Here is a 24,778-nt window from a genome sequence, read left to right on the forward strand (position 1 = left end):
TTCACTAAGGGCAGCTATTCGAGAATATTTTGAGTATGAAATTATTGCAGTGTTTGTACAATTGTACAACGTCCAGTTCAATTTAAAAATGTTCTGAATCAATAACATGAGCATTGATCCCTGTTTAGCCCTTGGGCACTTAGTGAAGCGAAATGAATTGTGGCGTACAGTGCGAGGTGTATTTATTTGGCTTATTTATTCATTCATTTTTTTACAGGGGGCTGCTTGATTTTATACTAAGTTAAGCAGATAAATATGAAGGGTATTTTTTTAAAATATTTTATTTATTTATCTTTTTAGAGGGGAAGGGAAGGAGAGAGGAAAGAAACATCAATGTATGGTTGCTTCTTGTGCATCCCCTGCAGGGAACTGGCCCTTGCAGGAAACTGGCCTGCAACCCAAGCATGTGCCCTGACTGGGAATCGAACCGTGATCGTCTGGTTCTCAGGCCCGCGCTCAATCCACTGAGCTACACCAGCCAGGGCTTGAAGGGTATTTTTAGAGGAATCTTCTCCTGCTGTGAAGTGTTCACGAATCATGTACTATCAAATGCCGTGACTGGGGAAAGTATGTCTCTGGTGCCGACCTGCTCCGGGGTCAGAGGGCCTCCTTCTGCCACCTGCCCGACTCTAGGGTCTCAGATAAGTGACTTCTGTGAGTCTGGGTTTCTTGGTCTGAAAGTGGGGACATAAATGCCTGTCACAGAGTCCTTACGGAGAGTCGGTGACATCAGTATAATGAAGCACTGTGTACTGTGACTTGCAGAGAAGGCACTGAAGAAATGAGGAGCTCTCTCTTCTTAATGATGTCTAGTAGTTTATACCTGCAATGCTCTACATGTATATATTTCTAAAAACTCTGCAGGACACCCCCTGCCTGGATCACTAGTTTCTGACCATCGGGGACCCGGGCCCTTCGCTCTCACTGCACGGCCGCTGCTCCTGGAGCAGGGAGTGGGGAGCAACGTGATTCTGTCGGCAGAGCGGAGACCATCGTTGCCTTGACGTCTGCTCTGAACCCGCCACCTCCTGTGTGCGCCACACCAGGCGTGTGCTGCTCTCTGACGTAGCCCCCAGCTCCCAGTTCCAGGAGGGGCTGAGGCCCAGGCTCTGGGCGCCCTGACCACCAGAACAGGGCTGCCGCTGCGCAAAGAGGGAAGAGGCCCAGGAGGTGGTGCGGTCCCACGGACAGGATGCGCGGCAGAATCCTTAACCTGGGTTAACGTTCTCTAACACCTCAACTGCTGCAGACTTACCACCCACTGACTTCTGATGATCTATTAAGAATGGCAGCTATTGAAACCCAAGTGAAGAGACATCTATCACCGCCCCCACCAGGTGGATTTTCCGCACAGACTCTTCTTGCTGTAGACTGCATGTTTCTCATGGCCACACTGTAGCTGAGCGGGGCGGAGGTCAGGGAGTCACCTGTCACACGTGGTGAGTGACTGGGGACTCTGCTACTGCCTGGTGTGCTCAGGTCTGGACTGTCTGAGGGGTGTCCCGCCCCCCAACACTCCCGATGGCTGCCAGGGTGCAGGAGGGGCCCGGGCTCCACAGAGGGAACCTTTGGTGGACTACTGAGATTAACATGTCACAGCACATAATATCTCAGACCTTTCATCCTAGACGTTTATGTGTTTATCACCGCTGCCCCCAGGCCGAGAGGGGTGGCTAGAACCTCTCCTTGCACTGGGCGGGCTGACCTCTCGGCAGCGCCCCCTCGCCCCATCCGGTCACACAGCTCAGAGCCTCGGGGACAGCTCCTGACACCCGAAACAGCTGGGAGGCAGATCAGGTGCTGGAGGTCACTGTGGCGCTTGACAGACAAAAGCAGGATTTCAAATGCCGTCAAATCCAACTAAACAGAGACACCAATTTCCATTCATGGTGAACATTCCTCTGCACATCACCTGCACTTGTTACAGGCAAGAGCACAAGCTACGGTCCCTTCAGGCTCGTCTCCAGCTTGGGTTTCAGGCCGTGTCTGTGGCCCAGCCGAGCCGCCCCTTCTAACCTGACCCACATTCAAATTCACATCGTTATTAATCGGAAATGCAGTGCTTTTGTACTACAGAGGTTTTTTACATTTAAAGGCTTTTGTACTCATTTAAAGGTTTTTTCTTTTACTTTTCTGATTCCCAGAAAATATAAAGTATTTCAATTCAGAAATAAAATATTGAAGAATTCATTTCTTTGTTACCACTTTTGGAGGATCTGTGTTATAATAGTATGTTTCTGCAAGTTCTTTAAGTCTGCCAAAGTAAGAGTAATTTTGGCAAGATCTGGGCTCTAGGTTAATTCCCAAAGGGCACCATTATAACATCAAAATGAGATACATAAAATTCAGTCTGTGCGTTATCGCGTGGGTGCACGCGCCCACCTTATCCTTGCTCATTATGTAGGACTGTTGTAATTCCTAAATGATAAGCCAGGTTCCACCCAGCTGGGTACAGGAGAAACTAATTTCAAATATGATACTAAATAAAAAGAGCTGTATTGTGATAAAAGTTGATTAAAAGCTAGCTATATTTTCAAAACTAGAACATACAGACATAGACGTGTGAATTGTTCACTGTTTGCTTTCTTGATAATATTTGACTGATGAACAAAAATATTTTTAAAAGCAGCCACGACAGACACCTTCTTAGCACCTACCACACGCTACCACGCGCTGCTCCGGAGGGGGACGCGGGGTCGCTGGGCCACGTGGAGACGCAGAAGGCGGCCCAGAGAGGCCATGAGAGGCCATGCTACCGCCCGCGCAGCGTGCGAGCCCTCAGAGCCTGCTCTGCGCTGAAACTTCCTACACCTGCCCTTAGAGCCACCCCCCAGGGGCGTCCAGCTGGGCCCACGGGCTGCACACACGCCCCAGGGTGGCTGTTCACTGCGGCCCAACACAGAACTGTAGATGTACTTAAAACATTATGAGAGTTTTTTGCAATTACGTGTCACAATATATTTCATGTGTGGCCCAAAGATGTCAGAATGCTGGACACCTTTGCCACAGGAAAGTGAAAACAGAAGAATGTAACTGATTTTTTACTTTTGCATTTGAAAGTTAATTGCTCTCTATAAATGGTCTCTTTCTGTAAAACGAACTCTAAGGGAAAAGACCACTATTAACCCAATTTGTGAATATTATTCTCAAAGTAACTGATTGAGCCATAGGGAATGTATCGTTAACGGGGAAGAACGGCAACGACTGCCTGCGGAAACCGCGTCCTTCGAGAAACGCCAGCAGTCCCTCTCCCGGGGCCTCCGCGCGGTGAGGTCTCCACTTCCAATGGGGCCACCACTGCACAGGCCCAGTCCAGGTTCAAATACTTCCAGACCAAAATACTTTTCTCCAAACTCCACACTTGTATTATTATTTTTTTCTTTTTAATCAATGGCATGTTCCCCCTCTTTCGGTTTGGCACCCACGAGTGACTGGCTTTCGGGAAGGCACAGTGCTGCGTCGGTCTGGGGGAGGGTGCTCCCGGGGCCCGAAGGACAGGGAGACCGAACGGAAAGGATGCCTGGGAAATACAGATGAGGGGCCGTGTGAAGAAAGCGGCATCCATCCTCATTACACTGGGCGTGTGGGACAAGATGTCTTCCAGGCGGCGAGGCTCATCACTCAGCAGCGCCCGGGGAGGCAGCAGAGACAGGCCTGTGACAAGGCCACCTCCTCAGGGTTACATGCACGGCCCAGTTAAAGCTCCTCTGGGGAAAGAGGCTGGGTGGGGACGGTGGGGGAGGGGCCCTGGGTGGCACCCACGTCTCCCTGCACCCCAGTGAAGTAACGTGAACTGGGTGCACTAGAACTCGGCACCCTGGAAACACGTCACGTTGCAGATGCATTTCATGAACTGGCCAATCAGTTCAAGTTTCCTGCTTATGGGAAGGAAATTAAACTGCCAGGGCTTCCAAATGCATACGAATCCTGACTAACTGACGTCATTATCACCATAACATGATAGAACAGAGCGTTTCTTCCAGTTTTTTGTTGGGTTAATACCAACATAAAGAGTTGATGAGTCTGTTTAAGAGACACCATGAAAATGCAGTGTTTCGTATCTTCCTGGAATCACTGTCCCTGTGGTGTGAACTTGTGAGCTGCTGGTTTCCCAGCCGACCTGAGCTGTGTGCACGTTCGGGGCAACAGAGAAGTTGGGGGAGGAGCGGTGACCCCCGTCACACAGACCCCGGGACCTCCTGGCAGGTTTCACAGCCTGTGGGTGAAAAGCAAATGAAAACTGTGGCTCTTATCCAGACACGTTCCGCCCGGGAGTGGCTCTCCTTGCACTGTCCAGCTGTTTAGGCAGGAGAGCATCGTTCGTGGGCGCCCTACAGAGAATCCCGCGTTTTTCTCACGAGTGAGTGGCCTGTAGAGTTAGGTGCGCTCTGACTTCAGGTCAGAGCTTCTCAGGCCTGAACTCGTGTGTGAGGGTCTTTGCGGGAGATTGGGGAAACTGGGCCTCTCTTCCCAGCGCCGACCTGGGGTTGCTCTGCCTGGGCAGACACGGTGACCCGAAGTTCAGCAAAACGCCCTTTTTAAAGGGAGTTGTATATGCAACCATTTGATTTATCACCTGGTCGAAATACTAATTTTTCTCCCATTACTTTACACAGATTTACAGGCTTCAAAGCAGAGGGGAAAAGCATTACAGAAAGGCAGTAAGACATCACTGCTTCAATAAGCTAATAAATCAGGCCCAGCATCTTTGGAAAAACACTGTAAAGCCTCTTAAGGTAAATGAGCTGCATTTAGGATAATTAAAGGCTCCTTTGCACGAGATATCTTTAATTCGTCAACAGACGGCTGGCACGCAGAGATAATCCCAGGGAATGTGCTCCCTGAGATGCTGTGTGTGGGCAGAGTCCTGGGCGAAGCCCCGCCCACCCGTGATGCAGAGAGGGCGGGCTGCACCCCCCTGCACCCACCCCCACCCCGCCACTGCCCCCGGGGCTGCACCGGGCACACTGCCCGTGTTTTGTTGTTATGACGGAGGGGTCACTGTTATGCAGAGTTTCCCTATACTCCTGCTAGGCATGTTAATGCTGATACTCAGAAAATCAGAATCGGTTTCTGGAGGGGAGGATGGGTGACGGTGAGACATGTCGGGACCTAGAGTCGTGTGTGGCACTGGTCACGTTTTGAGGCTCTGGAGCAGCCAAGACTTGGACAGAAGTTCGCCTGCAGCCGGATGGGACCGGGAGGAAGTGCAGGCCTGACTGTGCCGGGCTGAGTGCGATGCGTGGCCCAACGGTGGGCCATGGTGCTGGGCAAGCGTCCCGGAAGGGAAGGTACGCCAGGAAGGACGACCTCTCCCCCTGTTAAAGTTCCCTGAGGCTGCACCGCTCTGGTCTCATGAACAAGTATTTCCCAAGGGAAAATGGTGTCCAGAAAATCGTCTGTTAGCTCGTCTAGCTGACAACTTAAAACAGTGTCCTTTATAATTATTCTTATAATGTCATCATTGCCATTGTCACAATACTTTCTCCTGAGACCTGAGATGCACAGTCACACCTAGCTCAATGGTTACAGTTCTTCTACGACCTGGAACAGCCCGTCCTCTGATTGTGGACCCGGCTGCTCACACAGTGTGCCCGAGTTTCCCCCGCAGTCACTCTGGGTACCCTGCTCGCCTACCGGTGACCCATTCAAAATGCACTCTCCTATTTATGTGGCACTGCCTGAGAACACCAAGCCCCTTCTTACCTGTGTGGTAAAACTTCCCTGAAAATCCAAGGTTGAAGGTAAAATTTGCAACCTGAGTGCGCAGTAAATTTTGAGTCTCTAGTAATGCCTGAAATAAACAAGAAATTAACATGATTTTAGAAAAATAGGTATGAAGCTTTGGGAAGCCTCTTCTTCACATGTGCACGCACGAGTGAAACAAAACATGACCTCTGTTGCTCGGGGAGGGGTCTGACTGTCACACGCTGCTCCTTTCTCGCGCGTCACAAGCACCACCCTTACCAAGTGCATGGACGCTCCCCCAGTTCAGAGGAGGCCAAGTCCTGAGCACGTGCCGAGTGGCTGAGAGGCCCCTCTCTGACACACAGCGCTCAAATCACTTTTTATTTCTGTGTGAGATTTCTTGGACTCCAGATTATCATACTTATTTTGGGGGGGAAATTTTCAGAATTACTAGATGTAGACAAGTCCCGTATTTGTTGGAACAGAAGGATCACTTCTGCTGGAGTTGCAGTTTAGCAGGTTATTTCACCATGGTACCTCTCCTACCATTTTTAAGGCACAATTATTGAGTTTGAAGCTCGGGGTTTACAAACTGAAGAACAGCGTGAACTGTAAGATGAACTTGAAGGTAAACCTTGAGATACGAGCAGAGAGGACAGGCAGGAAATAGGGGACCGACTTCAGAAAGGGAAATCTCTTCTACGTTAGGGAGGCAAAAGCTTCCCTGACTCCTCATTGATCCGTGTTGATTTCTTGACTGTGGACGGGCTGCGGATATGCTGCCAATAATCTGAGTTGGCCCCGCCCCATAACTTGCTGCCTGACCTTTCTGCGTCTACACCTGCAGTGTAACTCGGAGATTCTCACATCCTGGGCTTTTCAGTTTGCTTATTGATTTGGATGGTTTTCCTACTTTTTGTAGCCTTTTAGCGAGGACTGACTTTGTTCTGACAGATGGGAGACACCCACTTCAAACCAGGGACATTAATGAGATGGATCTCGAGTGGCTACTCTCCATGGGGTGAGGTGAGCAGGGAGCCAGGGTGCAGACCACTTCCGCTGAGCAGGGCCACTGCACACTCGCTTCAAATTGTGTGACCTCACTACTTACAGCCCCGGAATGAAGAGGGCTCTCCTGAAAATTAGTTTAATTAAAGGGGAAAAAAAGGAAAAGTAACAACTAACTAACAGGCTGATGAGCTACATAGTGATTGTCCAAGATCACAGTTATCTTGGGTTTAATTCTGGCCAATCTTGTTTAAATATCATCGATTAAATAGAAACAGAAAAAAAAAACATTGATTTGACCCAGTTACATGAAATATATCTTTCTCAAAAAGAACGAACTCAATATTAAAAAATGGGTGAAGTTAAAATAAGCCTGGTGAACTCGCTGAGCTGTTAGGTAAGAAATACTGTGGAACAGAGCCTTCGAATAGAACCTAGAGTTTTTTTCCCAGTGAGCTCCTTTTTCTGGCTTTCTTGTTTTATCAAGGCACAGTCCCTGAGCCTCCATACCTTGAAACAGCTTTTTTGAATGGTCCCCCTCACCCACTTCTCCTCACCACTCCCACCCCACCCACTCAGCAGTCCACCTCCGGCTTCTGGAAGTGGCCCCTCCATCCACAACTGTCCGTGCTGAGAGCCGGCAGGGCCAGGCCCATGCTGCGGTGAGGAGACCGACCTGTGAGCTGCCTGCTGCCAGGCACCATGCTGCTTTCTCAGGGTGAGCCACCCGGCTCCCCCGTGGGCCTGCAGCCTCTGTGGCAGGTCTCCTGGCCTCCTTCCCCAGCCCCGAAACCACTGCCCTCTGCCCACCGTGCTCACACTCCCTTAGCTCCCGGCCGCCCCCCCCCCCCCGTCAGGCTCACATCCCTACTGCACCTGCGCTGCACCCTGGGGTCCCTGGGTTAGGGACTCCTGTGGGTCACCTCACTCCCCACACCCTCTGCTCCCCTGTGAGGTGGGGTCGCGCATCACCTGGCTCTCAGGGGGCCTATTCCATTGTAGCCTGGCACACAGTGGGGGCTCAGTGAGCGCTGTTAACAAGAGCCCCACAGGGCATTCTCTCCTACAACTGGGTGCCTGAGGCTCCGCGTTTCCAGTTCAGACCTCGAGTCCGTTTCCCCAGTCACCCTGCCCCAGAGCGGCCCCAGCACGGGCATTCCCCGGCCTCCCCTTCTGGTTCTCCATGCTCCCAAAGCCAGAGCCACCCCCAATCCTGCCCCCACTCCCCCGCACCACCCAGGCCCGGCCTTTAAACACCTGTCCAACCGCCACCTTTTGCAGGGCGCCTTCCATGGCGCCCCTCTCCAAGCTCTCCCTCTCGCTCTCCGCAGTAGCTTCCTCGACCACCTCTCCTAGGACCCATGCCGTTTTCCACTTCCTCATCACTCCGCCTCTTTTCCTCCTGCTGGTCCACGAGCACCTGCAGGAGGTCCGGCCTTATTGCTCCCATGTTGCTAGACATTTTCATACGTGCGGAAAGCATTAAAAGACGTGGTGGACACCCCCATCGATGCACGGCAGCAGTAAACTGAATCAGGCCCCTTTGCTGTGGTCACTAACGTGTCCCTGATGGTAAGTGCTAACCGGGGTTCATGGGCCAGAGGACCCAGGGGGCCACCGACGGGGCGCTGCCTCCCCCCCCAACAGGGACCCCAGGGCATCTGGTGACCTTGTGTTACAGCTCCCGGGTGACACGTTCCCCTGGGCGGGCGGGGACTTTTTCCCACGTGCTGACGAACCACCTGAAGACATGTTGCCTTTCCCCTGCCCGCTGCTCTGCTCATAGCTTGCAACTCCTGACTGAGGCAGGAGTGAGAACGGCCATCTCTGTGAACAGAGACCACGCGAACAGACACAAAAGAAACCTTAAAACGTGCCAAGCCTTCTCCTCACTGCGAGTAGATGTTTCTGGTCTTCAGAATTCAAGGACGGCAAGTTCCCACGTCTTCCCACAAGAGACTCACGAGTGTTGGTGAGCATGTGCAGAGCAGGGAGCACTGTCCCGTTAACCCTCCCCCCCCCCCGTTGGGCTNTTAACCCTCCCCCCCCCCCCCGTTGGGCTGACTTCACACACGGGGAGAAGGAGGCTCTTATTCAGGCTCTTACCCGCGTTTCATGAGTGGAAACGTGCCTGGCGAGCAGAACTGCTACACGATGCACCTGGCAAATCAATGAACTAAGCAGTTAATTGCAAATTGTTAGTGGTGCAAAACTGATCGTGTTACATGCTCTTATGGAAAGGAACATACAGAGCCTGTCCTGCAGTGGGGCAGGGACTGAGGCCCGTGATGGCCTCTGAGGAAGGGGCAGTTCATCTGCGGTTGCAGAGGGAGAGGCTGCCCCACCCTGCCGAGGCTCCTGGGCCAGGCAGGTGTCTGGAAGGACCGTGATGTCCCCCACACCGCCTTCCTGCATCTCATTCAGCAGCGATCGTCACCTGGCGCACCTTGAGAGTTTCCACGAACTGCCAACACCTCACTGTTCAGTCGGGGCCTGCCCTCTTTTCCCTTCAGGGGTGTCCAGCCCGCAGCCTGAAGGCTGACTTGGTCGCTATCAACCTCAGCTGGTCTGCCCGACTGTAAGCCTCGTCCAGCGAGAAAACTCCCGCACGGAGCTTCGCAAACCACGTCTGACACGTTCAGTCAGTCACAGCACCTTCTCCGCACACCACACAGATTTTTTGTGTTTCAGTTGCATTTTTACCTTTCTTGAAGTAATAAAGCATAATATGCTGAAAACGTTGCCTGTTTTCTTCCATCTTCAATGGTAAAATGGCTACACAAAAATTCACCAATTTTGGCAAGTTTTTTTTTAATGTACTCTGAGATGGCAGCTGTCACACACAATCTAACAAAACTGTTTTGAATGACATTAAAGATAACCAAGTTCTACGAGAGCCATTGTACAAAAAAACCAAATGAATCTCTTGCCAACCCAGCAAACCTCCTAATTACTGTTGTACTAAGGATGGATCATTTAACATCATAAAAACCTTACGAAGTGCTAGAATTTGTTAAGACCAAAGTCCTCTGGAGTTCGGTGCTTGCAGGAATGAGGTGGTAGCGCTTCCAAATAAGTTCAAGGGTGACCTTTCGGAGATCGCAGGGAGCTTCACTTTGTCACCTGACTCTGAACTTGGACGCTTGAATACTGCTCACCTTGGGCCAGGAAGGAGATGAAAGTCTCTTCAAAACTGTCAGTCTCACCTTCTGCCTTAGTTTGTGTGCAACTCCGGAATCACTTTTAGAGACTGGGGGTCGTCTTTGTTCTTCCTAATCGCTGCATCTGTTAAGCAAGACATTTTTTCCCACTATCCTTGTTAATCACCGACATATCCCGTGTTCCCACAATAAATACATTTTTGGGGGCGATTTCTGTGCTGACATTTCACGGCCAGTCGGAAGCAATCTGCTTTTGGGTACTGGAGCGCACGGAGACCCCACGCCCGGGGTGCGCCGGGGCGGTAAACACCGGACCGCGCTCACCCAGGAGCGTGGGCCGCGCGCCCCCTCGCGGGTGCAAGTGCCTGCTCGTCCGCGTTTCCAGCTGCTAATGAGACCTCGGCTCCCACTGCGCTGAGGCCCGGCACTAACTTCATTTTAATGAGTTCATTATTTGCTGTCTTCTGAAAGGGAGACAACAAATTTTCTTCTAATTAAAGGTCAGAGCGCCTGGCGGAGGGCAGGGAAGAGGCTCTCCGCGGCGGAGACGCTGAGAAATGGGGCCGCCTTCCCGGGGAGCAGAGCCGGGTGGGGGCCCGGGCGCGCCGTCTCAGGAGCGCAGACAGCAGTCAGTTTCGGGGACGCAAGGGCCCCTAGGTTGAAGACACGTGAGACCACCACGGTGGGAGCGCTGGCCAGGAAATCAGCCCAAGTAGCTAAAGCGGCTCTACCTGGATCACAAGATGTGGATGTGCGGGGGTGCGGCGCTGGGCGGGCCTTGGCTGAAGGAGCCCCGGGGCTGGGACGCACAGGCAGGAGGGCAGCCGGGGAGAGCGCCTCTGGAACACCGTGTTGCAGGGTGTGCGGCTGCGGCCGAACCAGGGTGGGGGCGCTGGGTTGGGTAACAGGAAGGATAAGAGAGCCGAGCAGGAGGCAGAAGAACGCGAGTGTGCACGGGGAACCCACCGGCTGCCCTCTGGGGCGGTCCCGCGGCTCAGGCGCTGTTTGCACTCGTTAGGTGCCTCTAACCACAGGGCGAGGCGGGCAGCTAAATAATTCACGGCGCTGTCTGCACGCACGGTGTGGACAACGTGCTGCTCACACCCATTTTCACGCTACGGAAACCAGGAGATTTCAGCGTTAACAACGAGATGGATCATCTGCACCCCCAAAATAGGGCAGTTCGGTTAAAGCCGGAAACGTTGTGTTTTTCTCTGATGACACACTCGTCCCACACAGAGGCCACTGTTGTCCTGCGCGCTGCTTTCTAATGGAGATCTAAGTCTTGCACAGCATACTGACGTTTCTAATCCAGCGTTTCCCTCAACAACTTCACGGGTGGAGTCTTCTGTGCACCTTCTTATGTTTCTGGCGTCGTTCCCGGCTGAGAGTACATAGGTTTTCTTCAACAAGCGTTTCAGGTTGGAATGTTTTCAGATTTGCAGACAGATGGCGAAGGTGACGTAGAGGTGTCGGCACGCTGACAGCCACTGCGTCCCGCATCAGCAGGTCACGTCTGTCACAACTAGTGATCCAATACTGCATGGCGTCTCACGCAGAGGTTTCTCCTGAAACATCAAATCACCCCGGTGACTCAGCCCCTACAGCCCAGATCTGGTGCCTGTGACTTCTGGCTTTTCCCAAAACTAAAATCACCTTTGAAAGGGAAGAGATTTCAGACCATGGGTGAGATTCAGGAAAATATGATGGGGTGGCTGATGGTGACCGGGAGAACTGTGTGAGGTCCCCAGGTGCCTGCTTTGGAGGGGACTGAGGTGTCCTTGTCCTATATACAGTGTTTCTTGTATCTTCTTCAGGAAATGTCCCTGTTTTTCTTATGACATGGCTGCATACCTTCTGGACAGACCTCAGAGAAGCCTGAGTTATTTGGCTTTACCTCATCCCCGTGTCTCTCGTGGGCCTTTACTATCTCTCCTCCACGGTGTGGCGTCCCCTGGGTCAGCTGTAGCTTCAGCTCCTGCGGACAGATTCCTTCCTCTGTTCTAGACCATTAATAGTCAATACGTGATAACATCTATTAAAAAACAATCTGACGAAGTGCTTATTTACAAAACAAAACAACTGCGACCCAATCTCTTTTTCTTGGGAGGAAACTTGGTAAGAGATTCCACATAATTTGCATTTTGAATGTAACAGGAGTTGTATCTGCCGTTTCATGTAATTATTTATTTTGAATAGCTTTTCATTGGCTAACACTGATTTTCTTGTTTTCATAGGGAAATAGGGAGAGTGCTTGTTTCTGGAAGCAGGCCCAGTACTTCCTTCCTGCATTCCTCCAAGACTTCCGGCGAGTCACCAGTGGGCGTTCAGAATGGGCCACCCCCGCCGTGCCTCCGCGGTACGTGGGCGGTTTTGAGCTAAAGGCCATATATTATTTTGCATACGACGATCATCGTTGCTTTCTAGAGTTACATTTTTAACACATAAGCATAAATAAAACAATTAAAAGCATTATATAGGTATGGAATTAGTACTACCCATGTACAATGCACACCTTTATTTTTCCCTCAAAGATTTGGGCAAAGGAAGTGCACATTATATATGGCAAAATACGGTAGCTGGTGGCTCTCAGTTTTCTGGTTACTCAGCAAGCTGGAACTAATGAGGTGTTCATGACGAGTCACCAGGAGCCGAGATGCTCCACCGGAAGGCTGGGGACCGGCCAGCACGCGGGAAGCCCACAGTGAAGGTGAGGGGCTGGCGCCGCCAGGATCGAGCCAAGGTCGTCACCACCCGGAGGGCCTGCGTCCATGGGAGGCGAGGAGGCCAGGCAGGCCCTGCAGGCCCGGGAAGGCGCAGGTCTTCCAGGACACGGCCTCTTCCCCGACCCCCGATGTTGGCAGATGGGGAGACTGACAGCCTCATAAGCGCATGTGAGAGGACAGGCGTCTGGGTGGCAGGGTTTCAGGGGCTGAGAGAACCTCCTGAGCGTCCTGTCCTGTCTCCTCCCCGGAGAAGAATTGGGAGGTGACTTCAGGGAACAGGTGGTCTGAGAGTTCTGACGCAACAGTCCGACACGGAGGCTGCAGGTGAGGGGTGCTCAGGGTGAGGGTCCCCCCCGAGGGGAGGGGGGCATCCGGGAGGCCGGGGCGGGTGATCAATGAACAGACCTGCACTTTCCAATCTTCCTTTTTCCAATCACGTTTAAGTGGCAATGTGGCCGGCTCTCTAGAACGTGCTTAAAACCTGTAAGTGTGCACCTGACATTTTCTCATTAACAGGATGAACACCGGCCATTCTGTGTTGTGACCCAACAACACGGGCGATAGAGATGTTTTGAAATATTTAACGTGTGCTTTTCCAAAGATGTATTTTATCAGCCCAATTCACTGTACATAGCATGGAAGCTACCTCATCTGACTTTCAGTGGGAGTTGATTTGACTGTTACTCTGAGTCAAAAGAACGATAAAAAGAGGGTGAAGTTAATTGACGTAAATTACAGACAGCTCGGGAAAATCAAGGATCTCCATGTTAACATTTTACCTGATTTCCAAGTAATTTAATCTTTCACTCTTATATGCTGCCTCATGAGGGTGGCTGCTTCTTAGAAGTCTGCTAAGAAATCAGATCTCTGCAGTAATCAGCCCGTGATGATACATCACTGAGACACCAAGGACTCCGAGACGTGCTAGCTGCTCTCCAAGTGCACAGCGGGAACCGCGATTAATCCGGCTCCAAGTGGGCTGCCAATCATTTGAAAAAGATGGAGAAGCAAAACGAAACAAGCCCCAAGCCCCTCCAGGCAGAGACGTAAAACTCTGTCCCCACTGTCTCAGTCTCGGTCTGACACTCATTTTTATGCAAAACTTCCTCCTTTTCCAGTGTTTTGCACCCGACTTTCTACATGCTTCCGTCTCTGAAGAGCCGCATCTTTCCGGGGCCTCCCCTGCCCTCCCCGGGCGTCGGAGTCTCCGTCCGATGTCCTCCTCGAAGTGCTCACTGGCCTTCCGCCCACCACTTGCCTCCCTGGTCCTGGCGGTGGCACCGTGCCCCTGCGCAGCGTGAGGTCTGGGTGGTTCTCCAATGCGGCCGGTCTCCTCCGAGGGACACGCAGGCTCTCCCACTCTCTCAGGGGTCTCACGGCTCAGCAGAGCGACCCCCGACAGAGCAGATGGCCAGTCCAAGTGCTGCCCTGTGGGGAGCCCAGCCCCATCTACTCCCACCTCAACTGTCAGGGCTCCCCCTCCAGAGCCTGCACTTCCCTGCGGCTTCTTGACAGAAGTGGGGGAGCCCGCACACTGGCCTCGCTCCCAGTACGGACGTCTGACCAGGTCTGACTGAGGAGCAGCAAGTGCCGCGTTCAGGGCTGGGTTCCCCATGTACGAGCCTTTCGCTAGTTGTCTTTTCCTGAGCGCATTTACTTTCACAGCGTCGCTCTGCAGAGCACTGGACAGTCACTTTATAAATACTTGTTGACTCGGTGCTCAGCTTCCAATACTGGTTACAGTTTTCTGTTCCCTTTGTGTAGTGGGGGGGCTCCCACCCGCTGTGTGTGCTGGCCCAGGGTGCACCCCGAGGTGCCCACAGGCGGCAGGGCCAGCAGGCGGGAGCAGGGCGAGCGGCCAGACCTGCGTCCCTCGGTGTCAGAGAAGAGATGGACCGCCTCTTGGCCTGCCTGGGGTGAGGCTGCCGGCTGCCGGTGTCCTGGAGGCACGGGGGGGTTAGCACGGGCTCTAACCATCATTTCACAAAAGCAATGACCAGGTGCAGGACATTCAGTGGATGTCGCCTGCTCATGGGTCAGCAGGTGGGAAGGGGCAGGCAGGAGCCTGGGCCCCGGCAGCCTGGACAAAGGGCAGCCCAGGACATCCGGCCCTGCTGGCTCTTGCCCCTGCACGTGGCACCCCGACCTCTAGAAATGAAGCAAATGACCTCTGCTGCCCCTCCCTCCATGGCTCTCCATTCCGAAGGCCTTATTTATTTTAATGGAGTAGCTAAAAATAAAATTAATTTAGAAATGTAATCACAAAGGCATGTGCCCTAACACAATGCCATAGCCCATTAAAGCAAAAAAACTAGTTGGAGGGTTTTTTAATCATGATCACACTTCACATTCTACTGCCTACTGATCATTCACACAGGGGCCACATCAGCCTTCTCTGAGGGGTCTTCCATGCAGGACAGGCAGTTTCTGGGCCTGGCCAGCTGCTCCGGCCCCTGGCCCAGGGTCACTTGGTCCAGAAGTGGAGCTGGGCCGCACCCGGTGCAGTGGACACGGCGGTGGCTTTCCGAGCCCTGGAGGACGAGCCCCAGCGCCGTTTGTCCTCTGTGCACACCGCCACCCACACACCTGCGGGCTCCCCAGGCAGCCCCGGCCGAGCGGTGAGCGCGCCGTGAGACGCGGCTCTGCCGGGACAGACACGTTAGTCCAGGGGACTGCGCGAGGTGTGGGTGGCGTTGCCTCAGCCCTTCACATTTCGTCCTTTTCAGGGCTAACTGGGCAAAAAACTGCTAGGATTATTTCTAAGTTGGTGATTGGAGGAAAAGCAAGGAATAATTTAACCTTTTTTCACAGGAAAGTTAAGCAGCAACCGGTTTAATTATCAGATGAGCAGCCTGAAATACGGTTGAATTTACAAGGGCGACTATTTTTCAGTCTTGCCACCATAGGAGGGTTTCCACAGGGACTTGATTCTTTAATTTTAACTTGCTGATATTTACTTTGATTAAGTCGAACAGTTACAGCCTGTAACGTGTCATTAACGAACATTTGCCGAGTACCTGTGTGTGTTGGTGCGGGGCCGCCTCAAGGGAGTTCCTGTGTCACTCCTGCTCACTTGTCTGCGTGACGCTGTGCGGTGAGCGTGACGCTTGTGCAGTGAGCATGCTCCCCGAGTCCCTATGTTAACAGTTCTGATCTTCCTCTTTCCTGGGCCCAAACTTCACCCCAGAACCCATCCTGGCCTCCGTGAGAACCTTAGGTGGCGCCCTCGACCCTCATCTGCCTCCACTGGATTCGCCTTCTGTCTGTACAGACATTTGAAGACTGTAAGTCGCGGCCACAATATGTGACTGTCTTGAAAAGAGGGAGGCCACAGCTCTGTGGAGTCCGTGGGCAGTGTGCCCTCCGACACCGAGTCCTCTGACACCGTGCCTGCCCACAGACGCCCCTCCTCCGGCCTCGCCCTGCGTGGGCCGCCGTAGGGCTGTTCTCCGGGGCTGACGGAATCCGCCTGCCAGCTGCTTGGGTTTGAGACCTGGCCACAGCTGTGTCCCTGCTCCGTCCGCACTTCACTAAGTAACTCCCGAGCGGGACCTCGCAGTCAGGGGGGCTCAGGGGGGCTCCACCAAATGCCCAGAGCTCACCACTCATGCACTCCTAGAAAAGCCTGTTCCAGACAAATGAGTCACTCCCGCGCAGGACACTGTTGTTAACAGGCTGAGCTCTCCTTAAAATTTTGAGAATTGTGTGGCTGAAAACCGACAGTTAAACAAGAGGGAGAACTGAGGGTGGGGCCCTTGCAGCTCCACTCTTGTTGCAGAATCAGTGGCTAAAATCCGTGTGGGGGTCAGAGCGGCACCAACTCTTCCAGGTGTGCAGCTGTGGCGCCTGCCCGACCCTTCCTCTCACCCGGCACACTCCGCTGGGACCAGCGCCCTTTAAACCAAAGGGATGCTATTTGGTGACTTTTAAATTGAATGAATTGGATCCCACAGGGTACAGAGGACTGTTTCCACTTTTATAGTGCAAACTATAAAAGTTATGAAGTAACTCGGGTAAGTTGTGAAGTCCCAGCTTCCTAAAACATGCTGCCGTCCACAAGCAATGCAGACTAAGAATCTGCCGAGAAGTGAATGTACAGTAAAAAGGGGAAACAACTTTTACACTGAATACGCTCTATACAACAACAAGGTGCAAGATTCACTGACGAAGAACGAGGGACAAACAGATGCCGGTGGATCGGAACATAAGGAGGTGAAGCGTGCGTTTAAAGCCCCGTGTACACTGAGGTTCCTTGATGACCCACGAAACGTCATGCCATGATCTTCAGCCCTGGCTCTAAAAACGCACTGAAACACAGCAGCAAGACGAGCCGTGCGGCTGGAAACGTACTCGAGTCACCTTTATACCCGATGCGGGTGAAGGAACCCCAGGGAGAAAGGAGAGCAAGCGAGCCCCCAGACCGAGGGGCGGGGGTGCCGGTTCTGTGATGGAGCATGGGCACACTGACGGCACTGATTTGCGGTGACACTGGGCCACGCCATCAGGCCGTGACAGTTAAGGTGCTGGTTCAAGTGCCCATCAGACACCCTGGCCGCTCGTCCGTGGGTATCAGTGACAAGTGGGAAAGCGCTACATTTTGCTGGCTGTGAGAAGCAGTCTCAGGGACGCATGATGTCTGGATTGTGAAGTTGACCTGTCAGCGTCTGTTTTACGGTGAATATCACTGATGGTTACCATCAATTATTGCCTGTTTATTGGGTCGTACTTTGTGTTCTGTTTTGTTTTCTGAGTAACGGATTAGCCCTAAGACTACAGGGGTCATGCTGGGTGGTCATTAAACAGCCTTCCGCTTTATCCACCCCCCAACGTGCAAACTTTGTCTCTCTCTCATTTTGCTATCTATGTATCCTATCTGTAAATTCTCTGCAGCACTGTTCCAGTTTTTTCCCTAAAGTTAACAAAATTAGGGTGCCATTTTTTAGCACTTAATGCTCCTGGTTGGCACTGGGGTAAGAGCCCCGCTGTAGAGCAGTTCATGGACTCCGCGCAGTGCCCCCCAGTGAAAGGGGCAACCTCCTGGTGGTTCGTCTGGAGACCCTGGTGGCAGAGGTGGGCTCCGGCAGGCCGTCCTGGGGACATTTCGGAAACCTGATCACAGTTTCCACCGGACGTTAGAGGCGTGAAGAGGACCCAACAGACTCAGGTTCTCGGTGTGAATGTCGGCTGGTGGATTTGCTATCAGAGAACAGCATTTGAAACATGCGGGATGGAACCCTCCCCGACGGGGGGCCTGCTGGGTGCCCTTGCCGGAGACAGTGGTGAGGGGGGAAGCCTGGCAGGTGGTCAGTAGTGAGCCTGACCTCAGGCTCGGATTTGGGGCACGTCGGCCCATGTGAGGCTGCTGATGCGGCCTAGTGATCACCCTCTCGTAGCTGGAAGGGAGGGAAAATGAATGAGGGGCTGAGCTGGGACCAAGGGCAGCGAACTTCACGAGGAGAAATTAGACAGAGCGAAGGGAGACAGGTTGAAGGAGGAGAGGCAAGGACAAGGACATGATCACACACGCAGATCTCGAGTCCCTGGAAGCAGGGGCCCGCCAACCACACCGGCACTGAGGAGGCTCAGGGAGCAGGAGCTGGGGCCTCAGAGCCCTGAGCAAGAGCAGCTTCTTACGAAAAGAGGTGGGCGCGGACCCCCAAGCGAGAACCAAGCCCAGTGCTTGTTGGGTGAGACCCGCGCAGGAACACGCCCGGTCAAAATCTGGTCGCTGGGCAGAATTCTGTGTCGGGCAGTTTCCACGAACGGAGTGGGGAGTGGGGGAACTAGCTCAGGGCCGAGAGCGGGGCTCTGCCACAGCCCCCAAACCTTGGACCAGGACGGGGCTGCTCCCAGAGCCCAGGTGAGAGGACTGTGGGCAGCGGTGACGCCCGAGCAGGCGATGGACGTCTTCATCTCTGTCCCCTCCAGCCGAGTCCCCAGGTGGCTCACGGGGCGGCCCTCACCCGGACTCAGGAGTGAGGGGAAGCTTCCCTGTCACTGTAGGACAGACAGAAATGTTGGTCCCAGGTTCAACAGAATGTACCATCTTCTCTCTCTTGGGCTGTCTTTCTCAAGAATTATAGGTAAAACTACGTTAGACTGTAAAATTAAGTGATAGTGATGCGTCATTTCGGGTCGGGAAGTTCGACGAAATCATCTTGGACATATGACATACTTTCACGGTCACGCATGTTCGGTGTTCTGACTGAAGCTCCCCTCACTGCAGGCGTTGACTGCAGGTCCCCCTCCTCCTTTGCCTCTGCAGGTGTGGTCCCCTCACCCAGAGGGTCCTGACCCAGGGGACCAGGCCAGCCTCTGGTTTCTGGCCCGGCTGCAGAAGGACCCAGACAAGCCCGCCACTGTCTGGGGGGCCAGCAGCACCCACCCCTCTGGGCACCCATCACCCCTTCCCACAGCCCCGGTCCTGCCCTCTGTCCCGGGCACAGCCCCAAGGGGCCCTGCCTGGTGCGCGGTGTCTGTCCCCGGACTGCTGGCACGCAGGACCAGCTGCCCCTGTCCTGGGCCTGTGTTGCCTGCGGGTACCCCAGGTGCTGGGGCGGCCCCTGGGCCACACACAAGGTGGAGAGCAGGGGGCCGAACATGAATGGGATGCAGGCTCAATCACACCTGCAGCGCTCAGAGTCTGTAACTCGATTCAAAATTTGCAGGATTCAAAATGCGATTACTTTCTTCTGAAGACCCAAGCCTTGAAGTGACTGGGGGGAAATACACAGACGTCACCTTGCTGGCGGACGGCCCCCCCCCCCACATTTTCAGATCCAATAAGGGGCGTTGATGGCTGACCCACTGTGGCCCCTGGGTCCCGCTCTGCCTCTCACACCAGGCTGCTCCCCCAGCTGCAGGTGCTAACGCAGGGCTCTCCCTGCGAGACCCAGGACGCCTCTGGGGGTGTCCCTGCGGTGAGGGGCTCCTCCTCAGTCCCTCTCACCATTGTTCCAGAACTGCCCTGCAGCCTGAAGTCCGTCCTCCCTCCCCGTCCCCTCGCCCACCGGGTCCCAGGTCAGCCCCTTCCTCTGCAGGCTGCCCTCAGCCTCGCCTTCACGGGTGTGCCCCGACCTGACATCTGCCCCCGAAGTGCCCCAACGACAGGATGATCTTGGGAGACCGGATTACTGTTGGTTTGGAACGTTCCCTTTCTTTCCCCCAAACCACTGTACTCAGTGGCGGGACCCAGTAAAGTCGTCGTAACTCTTTTGTGGTTTTGTTTTGCCACTGGAACGTGCCTAGTGGCACAGGATGGCAAGGGTAGGGGCCCTAGGCCTGCAGCTTCGGGGCCCAGCCCAGCCTGTGTGTGGAAACCACGGGGCACGTGAAACGGAACATAAGGTGTGGCCGGGAGCGCTCTGGGCAGCAGGACAGAAAGCCAGTGCGGTGAGCGGTGAAAAGGAGCGGGTCATGGCTGAGGTCAGGAGTCACGTCCACAGTCACAGGACAGGGCCGGCGTCTCAGGTGACGACCCAGGAAACAAGGGCCATGCTGTGTGGACGGGGCACCTGGACAGCGCGGGGGTAAGCCAAAGGGAGATGTGTGGAGTGACGGGTGCGAACCGTGGAAATGAAGTTTGGGATTGGCATTATGCGTGCAGCACAGACACACCCGTGGGATCTAAACTGCGGCGGTGGCGTGTGGTTGGTGTTCAGACCACCCACGACAGGCTTGCTCAGCCTTGACTCTGGGGACACAGGCGAAGGAGGCGGAATACCCGCACCCGGCCTTCTGCACCTGCCGAGTGGGCTGGCCACGGCACCAGGCCGATTTCTGACTCTGCGTGGTGCCTTCTTGTCGGGGGCGTGCCACGGCCGGAGTGAAACCCCCTCCACCTTCGGAAAGTCCGCTGCAGGCCCCGCTGACCCTGGGAAAGGCTGCCCACCGGGGCTGCAGGTGGAGTGGGAGCCTGCACGCTGGGTGTGTCTCGGGTCCCCATGTGCAGCCGGGACAATGGAACTGAAAGGTCGTGAGAAGTTACCTCCAGAGACAAAGGTTCCGTGGGCGACCAGTCAGGCCACTTTCCGTGACTGGTTATTTGAAGACGTGGCGGTTTTAACAGACAGTGGGGAACACGGAATAAAAAACTAAGTGTTGACTCATGGTTTTTATTTAAAAACTTTTCCTTCTCAAAGGAGAAAGATGTTTTCATCCAGTTGGAAAATGTCCTCCAAGTCGACTGCTGTGTAACACATACAACATTCCTCAGTAGGGCTTTTACTTTAATAGATATTCGCAACCCAGGATTCAAGGAAAGCGATTTTTATGTTTACCTTCGTATTATTTTAATATAAAAGATCCCTTGTTACAGTATTTTCAGCTGTAAACTATTTTTAATATAAGTTGAATCTGCGGTACACATTCTATAATTTTAAATATAGTACTGTAGTTATGTATGTGTATGTATACATCATAATCAAAAATTCCAAATTTTCTAACCAGAAAAGCTAAAAATAGAAAATATGTATAACATATAAAGTGGTCTAAAATGAATTATTTCATCTTGTCACTTCAGTAGAAAGAGCAAAACACAAATCCTTATTTTTTCTCCCTTTATAGGTGGAGATTCTGCAGCAAGAGATGAAAAAAAATTGCTGTGGTCATGTAACAAGCAGATGTCAAAACTGAAAAGGTCCCCCGGACGGTCACTGCTGTTTGTGCGTCTTCTCTACACACAGAGAGTCGCCACCAAGGGCACGATGATGGGACGCGGCTCAGTGGCCACCCAGGTGCCTGGCGGCTGAGGGTGGTCCTGACCGTGCAGACATTGGCACAACAGCATCGCTCAGTCGTAGCAGAAGTTCCCAACCACGACTCGGCATTACTCGGGGGACACAATCACGTCGTCGACTTCACATTCGTTTATTTTCACACTGCCACTAGTTTTATCAGCAAGCAGAAGAGGTGAGGCAAAAAGCAAAAGTCAAAATATGAGAACAAAACCTTGAATACACAGACAGAAAACAACCTTTTATGCATTTTTCAACTTGGAAAGTTACGGTGTGTTTTAAGAGTTGGGGGGGAAGGCGGGGGGACCCAGGAGAGGGAAGGCTGTGCGAGCGACAAGCACCTCCAAGGAAGGAGGGCAGAGCGACTGGTCGCCACCTGTCGGCTGAGACCCGAGGGCTGCTTCTCCCTGGTACGGAGCGGCAGTTCCTGGTCCCCCAGGCAAGAAAGTGGGGGAGGGGAGTGGGGCCGCGGGGGCGCCGTCACACAGGGCAAGTCAGGCGAGGGAGTGGAAGGGACCCAGCAGGAGATGGGGGCCGTGGGCGGCTCCTGAACACGGACCTGCACCTGGAGTCACAAATGTGTGCGTGTGAAGTTGAGTCTCTAAATCCACAGCTGAGGGAGACCTACTTCCACCTTCTGAGACGCCTGTCTCCACGTCACACCAATCCCTAGCAGCAGAAGTTTCTGGTTGTTCTTAGCACACTCTTACATGTGTATGTGCATGTAGGTGTGTACACGTATGCAGGATGTATGCTCCTTCTCTCTGGAATGTTCTGCAGTCAGGAACTTTTCTGCATATACATAAACTTGGTGTCTGGAACATCATACCTGTACAACAAACATGTCTGGAATTAGTGGACAAGTAACTAGGTTGAATGGGTTCCACAAATCAGCTAACAGTGAAGGTCAGAGTCGCAACCCTCGGGGTCGAGTCGGTGTTGGTCAGTCACGGCTGACTCCGGTCCGCCCAGCGAGGCCGTCAGCGTTGTGCTTGCATCAGCGGCTGGCACGTGGACCTGAAGAGATGGATTTAAGAGAAGACGTCGCAGAGAGAGCGTGCTGAGCAGGGCAAACGGGCCGTCAAAGACGGAAACCTGCCGCACCTTCACAAGGGGCCTCTTCGGTGTCCAGTGCGCGTTTCGACTTTGCATCTGAAGCCAACCAGACAGTGAGGTTACGGACAGAAGAGCGAACCTCGCTGGCCTGGGAGAGGCTGCAGGTTTTGTGGGTCCAGAGGCAGGCGCAGTGGCTCGCACCTAACGCCCGCTGGGTGACTGCTTGTGCAATGGACGGTGCGGGCTCCTGGGGGTTGGTTCCGTTTCACAGGAACGTGAGACACCGTCACCAGGAGCTACTGCAGGGAACTTCAGAAAGCACAGCACGCTCTCCAACTCTCCCATGCTGGATGCCTTGTATTCTCAGGCTTTTCACGCAGTTACAGGCTGGGAAAGGTGCTACAACTGGATTTGTTCTCAACCTGAGCAGCAAAGAAGGGTCGGCGAATGCACCAGAGCCCGCTTGCCTCTGACCTTGGGCAGATGGAGAAAGTGGGGGCAGCCCCCCGAGGGCTGGGAAAGGCTCTGAGACTCAGAAAACCTGGGGCACCCACGCTGCGTCTGTCCACGGGCCTGGAGAACGAGGAGGACCGCGGATCAGGGGGGCGTCAGAGACCACAGTGGGTCATGCCTCTGGGCTGGCGGTGAGACACCCCCCTCCCCATGCTCCTCAGCGGCGCTCAGGCCCCTGGACACCTCTCAGCTCTGGGGAGGCAGAGACGCACCTGAGGGGCCCTGAGCAGTGTGCTCAAACAGGCCGTGCGTTTTCTACGGGAACAGCGCATGTCCTTCGGCCTGGTCTGGGGCCACGGCAGGACGCGACCCCTCCCTGGAGCCAGGGCTCTCTGGCCAAGAAACCGAATGCAGGTGACAGAGAGCGGACAGGACGAGATAAGAACGTCTGTTACGGCCGGTTCCCGCAGGTCTACCTGGAATTACGGGAGCGTCAGAAATAGACGACCACTTCCTTGGCGGGTTGGGATACACGCACACGTCTGCACATGTCTGCACACGCTTAAACGCACTAGCTCACAAGGATGCTGAGGACAGAAGGCAAGTGGCGGCCCGAGGGGTGATGCCTGTAAACCAGCACCCTCTTGGGAGGGCTGTGCGGTGAGCAGCCAGATGCGGCCCCTCCGGGCAGAGGCGCTCCAGCTGCTGAGGAGGAGGGATCCCAGCCCCTGAGAACCAGCTGCCCTCCCGCCCCGACACACAGCAATGAAGAGAGAGGGCCAGGCCCCCCTGCCTCGGGGTGAGCCACCCAGCGGCCCCCTTCCAGGACTCTTCCCCAGTGCTGAACCAGGCTCCCGCCGGGGCACCAGTGCCAACTCGGAACTTACAGGCCATGCTGAGTGTGTCAAAGACGACTGTCTGACGAATTATTGAACAAGTGATTGTTTCTGCCTTGGATCTCTTGTGATTGCCCAAGCCCAGCTCCGGGCAGTATTTCTCCGGTGCCTCCGTCTCCCAGAGGAGCCACTCCAGTTCACAGAAGGGAAGTGCCAGCCGGTCCAGCAGGACTCTCAGCCCCGGCCCCAGGGGGGGGGGGGCGATGCTGGTGCGCCGTGGGCCGACAGGCAGGTAAGGGCACGTCTGAAAAGGGTCACCTTGGAATGAGAGCGTGTTGCTCAAATACGAATGCAAAGAAGAGAGATTAGATGTCTTGTTTCGAAGCTAATTCAACCCCAGAGCTGTGATATCTCCTTTTCTCTCCACGAACGTTCCTGATCATTTAGCCAGAGTCTGGTGTGCTCCTTTCGTCTCCTCTGGACAAGGTCCTTTGCGTACCTGTGAGGTGTCTCAGCTCCTGGCCCCGGGCCTGAATTTCCCCCCCAGACACCCAGGAAACACGCTCACGAGGACAGGTGATAGGCGTGTGCTTGTCTGGACACACCTATCATGAATACAGGTGAGTGCGTGTGTTAACCCAGGTTCTCTCTTTTGCAGACCGGTGACATTAGAACTGCTGTCTCGAGTCACCTAAAGGCCGCGTGAGAAAGTGAGCTTAACTGGGAAGAGTTCATGCCTGATGGCGGAGCGAGAGGGGAGCGTTGGCTGGAGTTGGGGTAACAGAGAAAGAAAGAGGAGGTTTTCCTTCTCGTGTGATGGAAGTTTGAGACCGAGGTTACAGAAAACACGCCCAGGGGGCAGCGGTGCTGCCCGGAGACCGTCAACGCGGACTCAGAGGATGCTGCCACGGTGCCTGGCACTGCTGGACGGCTCCCCTCAGTCTGCAGGTGAGACCCTGGGGCCCAGTGACGCCCCAGGATGGGTGCGTGTCCACAGTTCTCAGGCAGCACCCACACCCAACTTTGCGGACTAGCGGGGTCTTGCTCCCCCTCCCCCGACAGAGTGACTTTTTCCACTATCTCGCTTACTCCCAGATTCCACATTTTGCCTCCTG

At 53.9% G+C, this 24,778-nt stretch overlaps 1 protein-coding gene across 1 annotated transcript in view; it reads right to left on the reverse strand.

Moving 5' to 3' along the window:
* The window catches only part of LOC118980021 (bifunctional heparan sulfate N-deacetylase/N-sulfotransferase 4), a 49,341-nt gene extending 43,557 nt beyond the window's left edge, over positions 1–5,784 (reverse strand). Inside the window, exon 1 of the mRNA XM_037036325.1 lies at positions 5,707–5,784. The gene's annotated coding sequence lies outside the window, so the exon portion shown is untranslated. The remainder of the gene's footprint in view (positions 1–5,706) is intronic.
* Positions 5,785–24,778: the final 18,994 nt, after the last annotated feature.

This window comes from Sturnira hondurensis, unplaced genomic scaffold (genome assembly GCF_014824575.4).
Source record: "Sturnira hondurensis isolate 20B ecotype Veracruz unplaced genomic scaffold, ASM1482457v3 Scaffold0022766, whole genome shotgun sequence".
Lineage (NCBI taxonomy): Eukaryota > Metazoa > Chordata > Mammalia > Chiroptera > Phyllostomidae > Sturnira > Sturnira hondurensis.